Source organism: Pseudorca crassidens, chromosome 2, assembly GCF_039906515.1.
Source record: "Pseudorca crassidens isolate mPseCra1 chromosome 2, mPseCra1.hap1, whole genome shotgun sequence".
In the NCBI taxonomy this organism is placed as follows: Eukaryota; Metazoa; Chordata; class Mammalia; order Artiodactyla; family Delphinidae; genus Pseudorca; species Pseudorca crassidens.
Window position 1 is genome coordinate 43,798,403 of NC_090297.1, and position 18,450 is coordinate 43,816,852.

Here is an 18,450-nt window from a genome sequence, read left to right on the forward strand (position 1 = left end):
GTGCTCGCCTCGGTAGCACATATACTAAAATTGGAATGATACAGAGAAAATTAGCATGGCCCTTGTGCAAGGATGACACACAAATTCGTGAAGCGTTCCATATTTCTCAGAAACTAACACACCATTCTAAAGCAATTATACTCCAATAAAGATGTTAAAAATTTTTTTTAAAAATACCTAACATAGGACCTGGAGCTGAGTAGGGCTTGGTAAATATCTGATAAATGTATGTACAAAAGTCATAGATTAATGATATCTCTCTTGTCTGAATGGGTTTCTTTTATAATCCTTTAGAGTTGACGGCTCACCAGTAAGACTTACCCTCCATAAACCTTCCTCTCTCCCTATATTTGTATATTTCACTTGGTCCAGTGTAGTGGAATAACTGAGGACATGGAAAGGAGACGTGACCCATGAGATCCCCCCCAGCAAACTGGGGGCTGGTGAATAAGCCAGAATTGCAAACAGTCCTGATTGCTTTGAGCCCCCCCGGCAAACCGGGGGCCTGCGAAGAAGCATTGAGTGCTTTGGGCACTGATCCATGAGATGTCCTCAGTATAATCAGAGTGGTGGGAACGCAAGGAAATGTCCTTGTGCTACTTCAGTATAATCAAAATAATGGTGGGAACTTTGTGCTGCTTTTGAGCTCAAGGACGAAGCACGGCATATTTTCAAGAAAGCCAATTATTGCTTGTATAATTAATAAATACATAGTTGCTGCTTTGGCATTTCTGAAATGTTAAGAAAACAAGTCTTAAAGTGTAAACCTAGATAATGCTCTAATAAAAGCTACCACAGCATGACAGATGGCGCTGTTTTGCCTGAGCGAGCGGCAGCCCTCTACTGCTGTGCTTCGGCACAATTCATCTCGTGTGATGAGCTAACTTTCGGCCCTGTCATAAGATAAACTACAACAGTCCAGTTATTGAAAGGTCATTCTTTCCACATTAACATGTTGTGATGGGTCTGAAATGTAGTTGTTCTATGATAAATCTGTATAGAGTGAATGAGTGGATGCCGGAAGAAGCATAGAAATATACTGGAAATAGCACTGAAATAGGAGTCAGGAGACTTCAATTATAATTCCGGTTCTGCCACTTCTATAGTGTTTGGTCTTAGCTAAATCCATTTTCTTTTCAGATCCCCAGTCTCTCCATCTGTAAAGTGGGGCTTAGAATCCCTACCCCACCACAATGCTGGAAGAAGACAGACTAACTTTGGTGCCTAAGTTTTAAGGATGTCTCACACAACCGTGAATGTGTTGTCTCCTTATCATACCTCTCAAGAAGAATTGCTGAAAGCAGTAAAGGAGATAAGGTATATCTCTTTGCAAACCTTCAAACACTGTAAAAATTAAATAAGATACTATTTCAAATCAGATAATCTACAATTTATAGATTATAGGTTGGAAACATCTGCTAATCCTTGATACTGAAAGTGTGATCTGCAGCATTGACACCCTTTGAGATCTTGGTAGAAATGCAGACTCTTGGGCCCCAGCCACACCAACTAAACCGGAATCTTCATTTTAACATCCCCAGGTGATTCAAATGCACAATAAAGTTTGAGAAGCACTGCTCCAAATCAGACTCATAGGACTTACGCATTGAAAAGATTTTGAAGATCATCTTCAACTCCCTCATTTTACAGATGACTACACTGGAGCCCTACAATGAAAGGGACTTTTTCTAAAAGGCAGATCTAACTGTGTCACCCCCCACGTTGGAAACTAATGGCTCCACACTGCCCACATCCTCAACTCAGCAATTAAAGTCCTCTCATCTGGCTGCTGCTGACCACTCCACTTAATACTTCCCCACAGATGCTAGACAAACCAATCACTCTGATCCCTGCTCCTGTGCTCTGAATTCCTCAGGTTATTTTCTCAGTGTGGGCTGCCCTTCCCACTTCTCTCCAGCCTCTTGACACCAGCTCAGACTATGACACCCCTGGTCCTTATTTAGGACACTGGTTGACAGTGGGCATGGTTAGCCAGCTGAGATCTCCTCTACCTCCTGAAGCACTGTGGTCATTATCTATTTTTACATTACTTGTTTTACCAGACTCCGAGCTCCTTAAAGGTAGAAACCAGGTTTCAGGTCCCAACACAGAGTCAGGCACTTTGTAAGAGCTCTATTTATCCCATATGACTAATGATCTCTAACGTGTCTTCCAGGTCTAACGTTCTGCATTTTTAGACTGTGAAATCCCAGACAGCAGGGACTTGATAGTCTCTTCTTTTTCCATCTTGCTCATGAGCCTCCATGTGTGTGAGCACAGCAGGCACTCATTCACCACCCAGGTTGACTGGTTCAGCTGTTGCGATAGTAGTCATTTCCACGACGTGCCCCACGACCTGGTTCACTGCAGCATGTTCAGGGAAGTCCAAGCGACCCAACGGGTTGCAACACCAAGGGTAGGGAAGGGATCAGGTTTCAGAGTAAATCATTTCAACTCTGGGCTGAGATTTAGTGCCTTCTAAAAATGCTCACAAGTGTTTCTCTGGTGGCACAGCAGTTGGGAATCCGCCTGCCAAGGCAGGGGACATGGGTTCGAGCCCTGGTCTGGGAGGATCCCACATACCACGGAGCAACTGGGCATGTGTGCCACAACTATTGAGCCTGCACTCTAGAGCCCACGAGCCACAACTACTGAGCCTCCGTGCCACAACTACTGAAGCCCGAGTGCCGAGAGCCCATGCTTCGCAACAAGAGAAGCCACCACAATGAGAAGCCCGCGCACCGCAACAAAGAGCAGCCCCCGCTCGATGCAACTAGAGAAAGCCTGCGCGCAGCAACGAAGACCCAACACAGCCAAAAATAAATAAATAAAGTAAATAATTTTTTTTTAAATAAAATAAAAAAATAAAAATGCTCACAAGAAAAGGGAACCCTCCTACACTGTTGGTTGGAATGTAAATTGGTGCAGCCACTGTGGAAAACAGAATGGAGATTCCTTAAAAAACTAAAAATAGATTTGCCATATGATCCAACAATCCCCCTCCTAGGCATATATCTGGAGAAAACTATAATTCATAAAGATACATGCACCCCAGTGTTCATTGCAGCGCTATTTACAATAACCAAGACATGCAAGCAACCTAAATGTCCATTGACAGCTGAATGGATTAAGAAGATGTAGTAGGGGCTTCCCTGGTGGCGCAGTGGTTGAGAGTCCGCCTGCCGATGCAGGGGACACGGGTTCGTGCCCCGGTCCGGGAAGAACCCACATGTCGCAGAGCGGCTGGGCCCATGAGCCGTGGCCGCTGAGCCTGCGTGTCCGGAGCCTGTGCTCCGCAATGGGAGAGGCCACAGCAGTGAGAGGCCCGCGTACTGCAAAAAAAAAAAAAAAAAAGAAAAGAATGAAATAATGCCATTTGCAGCAACATGGATTATCATACTAAGTGAAGTAAGCCAGAAAGAGAAAGACAAATACCATATGATATCATTTATATGTGGAATCTAAAATATGACACAAGGGACTTCCCTGGGAGTCCAGTGGTTAAGACTCCATGCTCCCAATGCAGGGGTCACAGGTTCAATCTCTGGTCAGGGAAATAAGATCCTGCATATCTCGCAGTGTGGCCTAAAAGAAAAAAAGATCAAATATCACACAAATGAACTTATTTTCAAAACAGAAACAGACTCACAGACGGAAAACTTTACAGTGCCCAAAGGGGAAAGGGGGTGGGGGAGGGATAAATTGGGAGTTTGGCATTCGCAGACATAAATTTTTATATATAAAAATAGATAAACAACAAGGTCCTACTGTATAGCACAGGGAACTATATTCAATATCCTGTAATAAACCATAATGGAAAAGGATATGAAAAAGAATATGTATATGTATATGTATAACTGAATCACTTTGCTGTACACCAGAAACTAACACAACATTGTAAATCAACTATACTTCGATTAGAAAAGTAAAATAAAAAAGTAAATGTACAAAATAAAATTACGTACTTTACAAAAATAAATAAATACAATAAAAAATACAAAGGCTCACAAGATTTCACACTGTGTCCCAAAAGTCAATTCCTGAGGCTTCCTGTCTCTACATACGAATTGATACAATAGGTGCTCAGTACATGTTGATAAGTGAATAAATGAATGAATGGGTAAATTGTTCTGGACTTCTAAACATAACCAAATGCTCTCAAAAAAAAAAAAAAGTTGTGCAGGAAGAGAGTTATAACCAAAGGTCACATAGCATTAAAGATGAAGTATAAGTTCTTTACCTTTGCCCACAAGCCCTGGTGTAATCTGGCCCAGGCTGCCTTGCCAGCTTTGCCTCTTCCCCTCCCATATATACTCTTTTTGCCTCATCCCAAGTGATTTGTAGACCCTAAACATGTCATCTGGTTTCACGCTCCAGTGACTTTGCATGCATGTTTCTCTATACCTAGAGTACTTTTTTCCCCCCTCTTAATTTAGGTAATTCTTATTTGTCTTTCAAAGACCAGGTTAAGTTGTACCTCTTCTAGGAAGCCTGCTGTCACCCCTCAAAGGGGCTAGATGCCTCTTCTGTGCTCTGGTAGGTGCCATGCTTCTTTTTATGAGTACTGATCATAGTCTTTTGCTGTTGTCTACCTTTTCCCCCCAAAGACTTGAGCACCTTGAGGACAGGGACTAGGTCTTATTTATTTCTGTGTCCTCAGTGTCCAGCATATGACATGACACAAAGGAGAGATATTTACTGGGTACATTATCCAGTGGAAAGAATGGAGACTAAAAGAGTTATCATTAGTCAGGAAATTTGCCACCCATAGAATTCCAGGTTTAAGAAGGGCTTTGCAAAGTCTCATTTAATATTTGTTGAAGAATAAATTGTTTACGTGCATATGACCTCCTAGAAAAGGGCTAGGACAGTGAATAGTAAATGACAGGCAGGGATGCCTGGGGAAGTGGAATTTTACCACCCTCCCCTCCGTGTCCATGGTAGATGCATGAGTAGAAAGACATGGACAAATGACCCGCTACAGAAAGATACATTGGAGACAGGCCCCAACAGTCTGACTGGAGTGACTATTCCAAACTAGCTGCCACTTTTTCCTTTCTCCTACCCTTCCCTGGCAGAGAGTGGCAGAAAGGTTAAAAACAAGAAAATGTGCACCCAAAGTATGATATCTGGATCAGTTACCAGACCCGGGAATTAAGTTAGTTCTATAACCTGGGGAAATTCACTCATCTAAGCTTCAGTTTCCTCATTGTAAAATAGGAATAATAATATCTAGCTTGCAGAATTGGCAGGAAGATTTTATAATAATAGTGAATACTTATATAACACACATCATGCCAAGTCCTGTTCTAATACATAGACATTACAGCATATTATATATATATATATATATGTATATATACACATATTTAGTAACTCAATGAATCTGGAACTCTATGAGGTAAGTACAACTTTCATGCAAACTTTATAAATAAATAAACTGAGACACAGAAATGTCACATAACTTTTCCAAGATCATACAGCTCGTAAGTATGGAGCTGGGAGTAAAACCAAGGCATACTGACTTGCTCCAGAGTCTGTGCTCTTAACAAGTACTGTACTCTATTTGCCTCTTCAGTAAGATAATTGTGTGAGAGTGAAGGTATCTGGCCCATAATAGTACATAAGAAACAATGACAATAAGCAAAGTAATCCAGTACCTGTAGTTGATGAGATAGTATAAAATGGATTAACATTAAGAGGTACAATATTACCTTATTACTCTTAAAAAATGTCTTATCTTTAAACTGTTACATACTCCTGAGATTGGAAGAAGGTTTTCTGTATGAACAGTCTGGGCTATTTTAAGATGCCCTAAAGGTAAGGTGGCTTTGCCTTCTCCTGAGGAACTGGAACAAGTTCTTAGCACTTCAGCCAGAGGGCATTTGAGGGACATGAAGATCCCATGAAATTAATTCCTCCAGTCAGACCCTGAAGACAGAGACAAATTGAATCCAGTCAATGCTCTCAAGGAACTCACAACAAAACTAGGAAAGCAAATAAAAGAGACCATCTCAGTATAGCACTGCTGTGGGGGGAAGCTCATAAAGGACATGTAACTTAATTATGGACACAGCAATCAGGAAAGGCTTTTCGGAGGAGGAGGAGACACATGAATCTAGTATCGAAGGGCAAGTGGAAGACATATTTGAAGAAAGCAAGAAGGGGTTTCTTGGCAGAGGGAATGCTATGAACAAATGCACAGGGGCTTGAAATAGCACTCTATATTCCAAGAACTACAAGTAGTTCAGTGTGGTTAGAACAGAGCAGGAGACACGAAATGGTAGTGCCAAGACATAGGCAGAAGCCAGATGGGGAAGTGCCTCACTTGACAAATTAAGGGGTTTAACCCTTATCTTACAGGTGATGTGGAGCCACTGACTCAAGTTCCAAACAAGAGTATAATATTGAAAGATAATCTTGGTAGCAAAAGGGGGTTAAATTAGAGGTTTAAGACTAGAGACAGCTTTTAAGCACATGAAAAGATACTCAATATCAGTAGTCATCAGAGAAATGCAAATTAAACCACAATGGATACAATTTCACACACTGGGATGCCTGTAATGAAAAAAGATGAACAACAACAAGTGTTGGCAAGGATGTGGAGAATTTGCAACACTTATACATTGCTGGTAGGAATGTAAAATGGCGCAGCTGCTTTGGAAAACAGTTTGGCAGATCATCAAAAGTTAAATATAGAGTTACCATATGACTCAGCAATTCTACTCCTAGTTATATACCCAAGAGAAATGAAGACATACGTTCCCATAAAAACTTTTACATACAGTTTCTTTTTTCTTTTAAATTTATTTATTTATTTATTTTTATTTTTGGCTGCATTGGGTCTTCGTTGCTGTGTGCGGGCTTTCTCTGGTTGCAGCGAGCTGGGGCTACTCTTCATTGCAGCGCGCAGGCTTTTCACTGCAGTGGCTTCTCTTGTTGTGGAGCACGGGCTCTAGGCGCACAGGCTTCAGTAGTTGTGGCATGCGGGCTCAGTAGTTGTGGCACATGAGCTCTAGAGCGCAGGCTCAGTAGTTGTGGTGCATGGGCTTAGCTGCTCTGCGGCATGTGGGATGTGGGATCTTTCCTGGGCCAGGGCTCGAACCCGTGTCCCCTGCATTGGCAGGCGGATTCTTAACCACTGTGCCACCAGGGAAGCCCCTACATACAGTTTTATAGCAGCATTATTCATAATAGCCAAAAAGTGGAAACAATCCAAATGTCCATCAGCTGATGAATAAACAAAACATGCTACACCCGTACGGAATATGTAACAGAATACTATTCAGCCATAAAAGGGAATGAAGTTCTGATACGTGCTACAACATAGATAAGCCTTGAAAACATAATGTTAGGAAGAAGGAACCAGACAAAAGAACCACATATCATATGATTCCATTTCTATGAAATGTCCAGAATAGCCAAGTCCATAGAGATATAGATTAGTAGTTGCCAGGGTTTGGGGGTAGGAAGGGATGAGGAATGACTGCTATTGAGTGCAGGTCTCTGGAATTAGTGGTGATGGTTGTACAAGTTTTTGAATATACTAAAAGCCACTGAGTTGTATTAAAAAAGGGTAAGTTTTATGGCATGTGAATTATAGAAAAAAAGACTGGTGGCAGAATGACCAGTGAGGCTACCGAAATGGCCTAAGCAGCAGACTTCAAACAGGGAAATCTACACCCTTGGAGGTTCATGAAGACTTTCCAGGGGCCACACAAGCATAAATAATTCCTACATCCCCAACTTTTACGTGTACATTCTTTTCTAAAGCTAATCTGCCTGATAATGTGCCTTTTATTTCTCCTCTTTCACAATAGCTATTCTCTCATCTTCAAAGGAAAGATATGCCACTGAACTATCTTGACTATTACTATGGGAGTACTGTCCTGGGAGTAAAAATGTCTGGAGCATCATTGAAAGGATGATTTGAATATACAGGGCTTCTGATGGAGAGTCCCAGGACAGCAAAGCAAGAGTGTTCAGTAAGCAATAATTAAACTGATAATAAAAATGTAGATGTCAAATTAAAAATGTATGAGGAGGACCATAGTTTCTCAAAATTCTTCTGAAGAGTAGCAAAGGATAAAATCTAGAATTAGCTTTACCTTAGGGTCCCCTGGGGTGCTTAACATCCACAACTCCAGTTTTGTGGTATATCCAGGCAATGGAGCATTACTTAGCTTTAAAAGAAATGAGCCATTAAGTCATGAAAAGACATGGAGGAAATGTAAATGCTTATCATTTTCATCAAGTAAAAGAAGCCAACCTTAAAAGGCTATACAGGGGCTTCCCTGGTGGCGCAGTGGTTGAGAGTCCGCTTGCCAATGCAGGGGACACGGGTTCATGCCCTGGTTCCGGAAGATCCCACATGCCGCAGAGCGGCTGGGCCTGTGAGCCATGGCCGCGGAGCCTGCGCGTCCGGAGCCTGTGCTCCGCAATGGGAGAGGCCACAACAGTGAGAGGCCCGCGTACAGCAAAAAAAAAAAAAAAAAAAAAGGCTATATATACTGCATGATTCCAACTATACAACATTCTGGAAAAAGCAAAACTGTGGAGAGAGTAAAAAGATAAGTGGTTGTCAGGGGTTGAGGAGAGGGAGGGATAAATAGACAGCACACAGAGGATTTTTCGGACAGTGAAACTACTCTGTATAATATTATAAGGGTCCATACATCTACTTATACATTTGTCCAAACCCATAGAATGTACAGCACCAAGGGTGAAATTCTAATATAAATGATGGACTTTTAGTGATTATGATGTGTCAATGTAGGTTCATCAGTTATAACAAACGTACCACTCTGGTGTGGGATTTGATCACCCGTGAGGCCATGCATATGCAGAGGCAGTGGGTATTTGTGAAATCTCTGTACTTTTCTCTCAATTTTGCTGTCAGTCTAAAACTTCCCTAAACCAAAAAAGTCTTAAAAAAAAAAAAAAGTCTCCTGTTCTAGAGGCCCATCCCAATCCAGTTAAATCAGATTATTTAGGTGGTGAGCAAAGGCCTTATAGTTTTGAAACCCTCCTAGGTGATTCCGAAATGAAGTCAGGGTTGAGAACCACATAGGCACTGGTGGTAGGGATATTAAGGAGGTGGGAACAGGTCTGAGAAATCACCCATGGAATTCTTCGTCTGGGAAGAGCCTTACAAAGCCTCAGTATTCATTGAAGAATAAATCGATAATTTACATATGACCCTGTAGGAGCTAAATTGGTGGAATTTGGGTGATTGCTTGGTTGCAAGGGGTGAAGGAGAGGAAGGTGTCAAGAATGACTCCCAGACCACTCTTAAAAACTCATTTGTGAGCATCTGCTCCTGATAGAGGGAGCACAAGGAGGGGAATAAGATTTTGGGAAAGATAGGGAATTAATCTTTGAGTCTGAGGCTATGAGATATCAGTGGGATATCCAAGTGGAGTCTGCATTTGACATTAGATATGAAAGCCTGGAGCTTGGAAAAAAGATTTGGGAGAAAAATTTTGGACTCATCAGAATACAGGGCTGGTCTCCTTGTCTGCATAAAGCCATTGGAGAGTTTGTCACCATTCAAGAAAAGCATAGAGATGTACAAAGATAAAGAGATTGTGATGCACGTGTAGGATGTTTTCAGACTTCACACATGAAGGAATTTTGAGTTTGACAAGGTTCAGGGTGCAGTCATAGGAGTGGGTGGCTGAAGTGGAAGGGGGTGTCATTAGAACTGAGGTGGTCAAGGAGTAGAGAGGCCAGAGAGCTGGATGGGTCATGAAGGTGAATGTTGAAGTCACCCGTGTTGTTGTAGGATTGCAATAGCCTAGCGGATTTCAAACTTTAGTGTGGATCAGAATCAGTTGGAAGCCTTGATAAAACAGACTTCTGGGTCCCACACCCTGAGTTTCTGATTTAGTTGGTCTCAGTGGCCCAAGAATTTGCATTTATAACAAGTTCCCAGGTGAGGCCGATACTGGTGTCTGGGGACCACACTTTGACAATTACTGCAATAGAGTGAAGACTGGGTCAAGTGTCAAGGTCTTCTATGAATGTGTTTAGTTGGTGAGAGCAATGAAGAGGGAGTGATACCAACCCTAAACAGTTGATTTAGAATGTGGTCCTGACACTTGGACACTTCACCTGATGGTCAGTTCTTTGCCCATCTTGGGCATATATTTCTCCCTACCACCTATACCAGCAGTTTGGGGAGCCTTTATCTCCCCTTCTTGGCTTAAAGTTTTAACCTCTACCTCCTAGGGCTTTGATTTCTTGTTTGAATCAAACAAGTGCACGGAATACGTTTCACTTTGATGTTTGAATCAGAAATAGCTAGAGGTACCTTTACTCTAACACCAGCAACTTTAAGGGAAAAACAGAACACTGAACTGCCAAACTGCTTTCTAACCCCAGAGGTTTCACTATGTGTTGGGGAGTGAAAAAAAGAAAAGGTAAAGAAAAAACTACAGAGGCCATTTATAGATTACATGAATAATAGCTGGCATATTTCTCAAACTAATGCTCTTTCTCACAATAAACATGTTTTGCGCCTTTATGCAACTCTCTGAAACATATTTTACAAACTTTAGAAGTTAATCTTATCTATTCACATGAAAGGTCAGGAAAATACAGGAAGGACTCATAACTTCTAATAGAAGAGAATGGTAGGGAATTCCTTGGTGGTCCCGTGGTTAGGACTCTGCGTTCTCACTGCTGAGGGCAATTCAATCCCTGGTCGGGGAACTAAGATCCCACAAGCCATGAGGCGAAACCAAAAAAAAAAAAGAAAGAAAGAAAGAAAGAGAAAGAAGTGTAATCTTACTGGTTAGTCACATAAAAAAGCTTATTTTACATCATTGTACTTATAGGTCCAAGGAGTTTGTTTCCTTTCTGAACAAAAACCTCTGTTCATTGTTCCTTTTTAATTAAGACAAGACAAGAAATACTTAATTGATTTTTAATCCACATTTCTCTTCTCTGGAGACATAATTTCTGATTCCACAGTCAGAAATGCTCACCAGTTCCCCCATGAGGGCTTGGAGCATCATGTGAAGAGGATTTCTCATGTACATTCTAATTTTTCAGAGCTCCTGTGGCCCATTAAATACTACCTACTCTCTGTCCACCCTGGAGGCATAGGTATCTAGGGAAATCAAGACTCTGGCTAGGTAAGTTCAGAGCCAGAATGTTAGAACTGGTAGAGGGACCTGGGAGGTCACCCTTCCTGACCATGTACCCCCTCAGGACATTTTACAGATGATCACATTGAGCCCCAGAGAGAGGAAAGATTTGCCCAAGGCCTCAGCATTTCAGGGCTCCAAATGAAATGATAAACTGGGATTTGATAAAGGTAACAAATCCCACCTCTCCGGTGTCAGAGCCAAGGACTGGAAATCAACCCTTCCGACTTCTGGCATAGTGTTCCTCAGTCTTATCCTGAGCGTACACTTGTGTCTCAGCAGCACAGAGAGCTATAAAATCATTCTGTTTTTCTCCTCAAATCACCCTCATTTGCCTTCTGGTATCTGATAGAAGATACTAGGAAGGAAGGGTAGAGTGGGAGAGTGACTTTCCCAGTGTCTTCCTGGACCAGTATCATCAGCATCTCCTGGGAACATGCTAGTGATGCAAAATCTTGAGCCCCAACCCAGACCTAATGGATCAGAAACTCTGGGGGAGACACATAGCAAACTACTTTAACAAGTGCTCCAGCTGATTCTGATAGACACTAAAGTTTATAACAGATTCTAATAGAAAATTAATTCCACATTAGAAAGACCTCCTGTTCACCAGGTCCTTCCTATCCTAAAGAGAAATTCCAATTCTTTCCAAGGCTCTGAGGTAGTGGAATGAGCTCTGGGGTCAGAATTAGTTCTTACATGGCTGACTTGTGAGGTTTCCTATCTCTGAGCCTGTGTTTTCTCATCTATCAAATGGGATAGTCACCGCTTTTACCAGCCCCAGGGGATTGTTATGAGGCTTGAATGCGAGGCTGGCTGATAAACTGCTTTCTAAAACACTGCTGTGACTTTGTAAGAGATTGCTAGAGTTAATATTTGTATTGCTACTTTCAGCTTGAAAAAAAATCCCTTTGATACAGCCTAGCTCTACACAGAGAATAGCCAGCCCACCAACTAGGGTGGACTTCTCTTAATAGATAATGCTTATTGGAAACTTTTGCCCTGAGTCTTGGGTTCTGATGAGTGGTTGGAATGGAGCTCAGCACCTCATGCTCAGGAGTAATGAGCTGAAATTTCATCATACCCAGTAAGTTTGTTTTCTCCCATACTGTTAAGGAGGAACTTGTTTATTTCTAACTGGGAGTCTTTTTCATTATCCAACAGAGTAGTACAAAAGGCAGTAGACCTTTAGAATGGTCCCCTCCCTTAAAGATTCAGGGCACTGACTATTAAAAATAACAGGAAATTCTGCCTTGGAAATAAGTGAGTTGTAATGAAATTCCTATTCTTTGCTTTTGTCTTTTCCCATTTAACTTTCTTGAGCTACTGACTTTCAGAATTAGGAGGAAACTGAACAATCATCAAATCCAGTTTAAAACTCATTATAGAACTCCCATCTATTATATCCCCAATATTTTGTCTCTTAGCCCCTTTTTGTACGCCTCTGGTGACCAAGAGTTTACTGCCTCACGAGTACACAGCCCATTCCATGTGAGACAGTTCTTGCTCTTAGAATGTTCTTCCCTTTTTTGAGCTAAAAATCTACCTTCCAATAGTTTCCCATCCTCTCTTTGCCTCTAGCTTTGCCTTCTAGAGCAAAATTGATATTCTCCTCATAATAATAATAACAATACGGTTATCATTTAAGAATAAAGGAGGGCTTCCCAGGTGGCGCAGTGGTTGAGAGTCTGCCTGCCGATGCAGGGGACACGGGTTTGTGCCCTGGTCCGGCTGGGCCCGTGAGCCATGGGCGCTGAGTCTGCGCGTCCGGAGCCTGTGCTCCACAACGGGAGAGGCCACAACAGTGAGAGGTCTGCGTACGCAAAAAAAAAATAAATAAATAAAGAATCTTCCAAATTCTGTAAACAATTGACTTTCTAGAGAAATAAATTATCATAAACCCTGAATACCTTAGATTCAGCCTTGATTATAGTCAGAGACCAAAGGTCACAAGCTTCAACAGCAGGAATTTTTAAGGATACAAGTGTTTTTGAAAGGGTGAAGCACTCACTGAATTAACCATTAACTTCTGTTTACATAGATAAGAGGAAAGAATAGTGTTTAATTATATGCCATTTATCACTGAATTTAAGTTAAAGCTATACTTAGTCTGAATCTTTTCTCATGAAATTGAATTTCTATGTTTATAAAAGGAACAGACCTTCCCAATAATATCAAAAGGTTTATTTTGATGGTTCCAAAGACTGTTGATTTGTAACCTTGAGATTACGAGCAGTTATAGGAAACTACCTCTGTTGTAGAAGGTGACATTTGTTCACTTAAAGTTATAAACTCTGTTTGCCAGAGGAGGTTGATTATATTCACCAAACATGATGAGTAACTACTGATCTAGTTCTGATTAACTCAACAATAATAAAAGATTGTACAGAATCTCTTAAAATTAGGAACATTGATAAGTCATTCCTCATTGTAAAAAAAATGTTTTAATTGTAAAATAAATAAGCGGCTCAATCTTTTAAATTTTATTTATTTACTTTTAGAATAGGTAACACATTCTCATGATTAAGAAAATCATAAGATACAAAAGGCTAATCTATGAAGAGTCTCTCTTCTACCTGTCTGCTGCCATCCACTTGTCCTCCCTAGCAGCAATCAGACAATCGAGGATGTCAGTTTCTGTTAAATTCTTCCAGGGATATTTTCTGCATATACAAGCAATCATGAATACATATTACTATCACCACTTCTTACAGGAAAAATAGTATACAATATACACTGTTTAGGACCTTGCTTTTTCACTTAACAGTAGATCTTGAAGAACATTCTATATCAAAAAACTTTCTTGTTCTTTTTTATGGCTGCAGAGTAAGCTTCGTATGAATACACTATTACCGTATTTAACCAGTTTATTAATAAACTCTATTAATGTTTATGAATAAACATTTAAGTTGTTTCCACTCTTTTGCTATTACAAACAAAACTTGTACATATGCTTGAGCATGTGTGTAGATAAAATTTTTAGAAGTAGAGGGAATTCCCTGGCAGTCCAGTGGTTAGGACTCCACACTTGCACTGCAGGGGGCACGGGTTGGATCCCTGGTAGGGGAAGTAAGATCCTATATGCCTCACTGCAAAAAATAAATAAATAAATAATTTTAAAAATTAATAATAAAAAAATAAAACGTCCTTGTGACAAACATTCTTTAAAAAAATTTTTTTTAGAAGTAGAATTGCTGGGTCAAAGTGAATGTACATTTAAAAATTTGATAAATACCACCTCCGAACTGTCCTCCATAAAAGTTGTTCAAATTTACACTCCCACCAACAAAATGTGAGACTACCCGTTAAAACCACCACCACACAGTGTCTTATCAGACTTACAAATCCTTGTCAATCTGACAGGTGAAAAATAGTATTTCAAAGAAATTCTAATTTGCATTTCTCTTACCTTGGGCAAGAGTGAGCATTTAAGAGCCATTGCTATTTCTTTTTCTGTGAACTATTTTTTTTGCGGTACGCGGGCCTCTCACTGCTGTGGCCTCTCCCGCTGCGGAGCACAGGCTCCGGACGCGCAGGCTCAGCGGCCGTGGCTCACGGGCCTAGCCACTCCGCGGAACGTGGGATCCTCCCGGACCGGGGCACAAACCCGCGTCCCCTGCATCGGCAGGCGGACTCCCAACCACTGCGCCACCAGGGAAGCCCCTGTGTGAACTATTAATTCATGTCTTTTGCACTTTTTCCCCATGGATTTTTGTTCTTATAGATTTCACCTCTGTTTATAAATATGACAATTACCCATCTTCCTATGATACAAAATGCAAACATATATATATATATGTATAGTCATTTTCATCTGACTCTTCTTATGGTGGCTTTTGCTTTACAGATTTTTTTTATTTCCACATAGTTGAATTTATCAGTCTTTCATAACATCTAAGTTTTGTTTTATACTTTAAAAGAACTTCCTCACTTTGAGATTATAGAAACTCCCATGGTTCCTTCAAGAAGTTTTTTTTTTTTTTTTAACATTTAAATCTTTGATGTATTTGAAATCGCTCTTGGTGAACAGTGTGATGTGCAGATCCACGTTACATTTTTCTAGAATAACTGGCTATCCAGTTATTCTAACACCAAATGTAATGCCACATTTTTTACTGATTTGATACCTTTATTATACAAAATTCTCATGTATAGGTGGATGTATTTTTGGCCTTTCTATTCTATTTCATTGATTACAGGTCAACTGTGCTCCATTCTTTCTTGATGGCAGAGTACTGATTTTTTTATGGTGATTTCCCTCCACTACCACCAGGTCCTCAGGGGAAGTGATTCTCAGTTCAGGCACAGACAGTAAATCATTATTGGTCTAAGCTAATATTAGTGGTCTTATTCCCTTTGCTATTTGCTGGTTTACTCATGGCCAGTAGACTTGAGGGGAACTCTATTGCATGGCTACTAGGAATAATAAAATTCTATTAGACATACAAAGGGGGATGTTTACAAGTTGGCGGTTGGATATATAAGTCTGAAATTCAGAAGAGATGTCTGGAATAGAGGTGTAATTTGGGGAATTATCATTACATAGATCGTATTTAAAGTAATGTGATAGGATAAAATCATTAAGGAGTGAGTATAAATGGAGAAGGTGAGAGGTCAAAGTATTGAGCCCTGGGGCACTGCAGCATTTAGTGTTTTTTTCTTTTTCTGGCTGCACTGAGAGATCTTAGTTCCCCTGACTCGTGCCCCCTGCAGTGGAAGCACAGAGTCTTAACCACCAGACCACCAGGGAATTCCTGGCACTGCAGTATTTAGAGGTCAGAGAAATGTGGAGAGACCAAGAGCAGCCAGTAAGACAGAAGAAGAACCAGGGCAGTGGAGTGTCATAGTAGGCAAGGAGGAGGAATTGATAAGCTGTGTCTAGTGCTCTTGGTAGGTCAAGTAACACTGATGACTGATCGTTGTGAGTAAATGGACATCACTGCTGACCTTGACAAGAGCATTTCAGTGGAGTGGTGAGGAGAAAGCTCAACTGGACAGGGTTCCACAGGAAATGGGAAAAAGGAAGTGAAGACATCAAGTACAGTACAGACCACCTTTGTGAGACATTTTGCTGTAAAAAAGAGCAGAGAAATGGGGGCTGGAGGGTCAAACTCAGTCAAGAGAGGTTTTGTTTTGTTTTAAGATGGAAGAAATACATTCATTTTGGTATGCCAACGGGAAAGAAAAACAGAAAAATCATGACGTAGAAGAGAGGAGAATTGCTGGCTAGATGTCTCTGAGAAAGTGAAATGGTAGGAACCTAGCACTGTGCTACTCAAAGTGTGACCTGTATACTAGTGATGGTCCACAAAAGTTTGTCACCAGTTTGTGACAGAAATCAAGAGTAAATATTTAGAAACTTTTATAGCAATTTGACAGAAAAATGTTATGTCTATTGGATCTAATAAAAAACAAACAAAAAATCTGACTGGAGTAGTCAAAATTCATGGAGACAGAAAGTATTATAGAATGGTTGTTGTCAGGATCTGCTGGGAGGAGGGAATGAGGAGTTATTGTTTAATGGATACAGAGTTTCAGTTTTGCAGGATGACAAGAGCTCTGGAGTTGGATGGTGGTTATGGTAGCACAACAATGTGAAGGTAGTTAATGCCACTGAACTGTACACTTAAGAATGGTTAGGAAGGTAAAAAACTATATCTATACTTGGGCTTGCATTTTGTATGTCTGTTTTTAAATTTAATTTTCTAGTAATTTTTATTGCATTTTACAAAAATATAGGTTTATGGCTAATTGCGGGAAGAAAACAAGTCCTTTTGCACATAGTTTGAGAAGAATTGAGGAGGGTTTGACCTTAGCTAAAACGCAAATGGTTCATTTGTAGTAAGGAAAGGAAGGCAGAGTATAGGAGCAGAGTTACAAGCAGAGCAGAGTTATAGGTAGGTTGCAAGTCATGGTGGTGGTAGTGGTGGTGGGAACTTATAGATGTTCTCTTTTGTTTGCTTTATTTCACAGTAAATTGGAAGCGAAATCATCAGGTAAGTGAGATTGGGGGCTTCCCTGGTGGTGCAGTGGTTAAGAATCTGCCTGCCAATGCAGGGTACACGGGTTTCAGCCCTGGTCCGGGAAGATCCCACATGCCATGGAGCAAGTAAGCCCGTGAGCCACAACTACTGAGCCTGTGCTCTAGAGCCCGCAAGCCACAACTACTGAGCCCACGTGTCACAACTACTGAAGCCTGCGTGCCTAGAGCCCATGCTCTGCAACAAGAGAAGCCACCGCAGTGAGAAGCCCGCGCACCGCAACGAAGACCCAATGCAACCAAAAATAAATAAATTTATTAAAAAAAAAAGAAGTATTGGAAGTTTGAAGAGAGAGATATGAAATAGTTATCTGGTGGGGTACGGGAGTGATGAAACTGGAGAAATGTAGTAGGATAGCCAAGCATTAAGGGCTTATTTGATGATAATGATATCAAATGTAGGTGGAGGCCAGTCAGTATGATTTTGCATTTTTTTCCACTCTACCCCCTTTTGTTTGTTTTTGTTTTTTTGAGGTACGCGGGCCTCTCACTGTTGTGGCCTCTCCCGTTGCGGAGCACAGGCTCTGGACGCGCAGGCTCAGCGGCCATGGCTCACGGGCTCAGCCACTCCGCGGCATGTGGGATCCTCCCGGACCGGGGCGGGAACCCGTGTGCCGTGCATCGGCAGGCGGACTCTCAACCACTGCGCCACCGGGAAGCCCTCTACCCCCTTTTGCTACAGGATTACAGTTTCCTCAGGTGAGTACAGGGAAAGGAAAGAAGGACTGGAGAAATGAAGATGAATACCTAGGACTGATTTTCATAATGGACATAGAAGCTAAGCTATTCATGAAAGGAAATGAGGACATAGGATAGTGCGAAGAATAGTGAAAAGGTAGTAAGATTCTGAGTCTTGGTGGAGCTGAAGAGTTTTTGGAGTTGGGTATTAGAGGAAGTGAGCTAGAAAGGAAGGAGGCTGAGGTGGGAGAGTTGGGTGATTAAAACTGAGATTATAGAGGAGTTACAGTTACTGGAAATGAGAAGACCTAAAGTATGAACAAGGAAATGAGAGGCTGAGGCAAGGGTGATCCCTAGAGGAGAGGAACCTGAGAAGTTAGGGCATTGGAGGAATCATCTAAAACAACTGAAATCACCAAGAATTATGACAATAAGAATGAATGACAATAAACCAGAGCACAGGGGTCTATAGGTGACCGAAAGGAGTGACAGCTCTAATCTCCTGTTACGTCGTGTATTTAAGGCTCTTATTTATAAGCTCTAGTTATTTGAGTAAGTGTGGCTCCTTTAAGGGCCTGGGAG

At 41.2% G+C, this 18,450-nt stretch overlaps 1 non-coding gene across 1 annotated transcript; it reads left to right on the forward strand.

The window, feature by feature from the left end:
• On the forward strand, positions 1–107 carry LOC137220254 (U6 spliceosomal RNA). Its single transcript, XR_010941566.1, has one exon. It is a non-coding gene; the product is annotated as a U6 spliceosomal RNA (small nuclear RNA).
• The last annotated feature ends 18,343 nt before the right edge of the window (positions 108–18,450 follow it).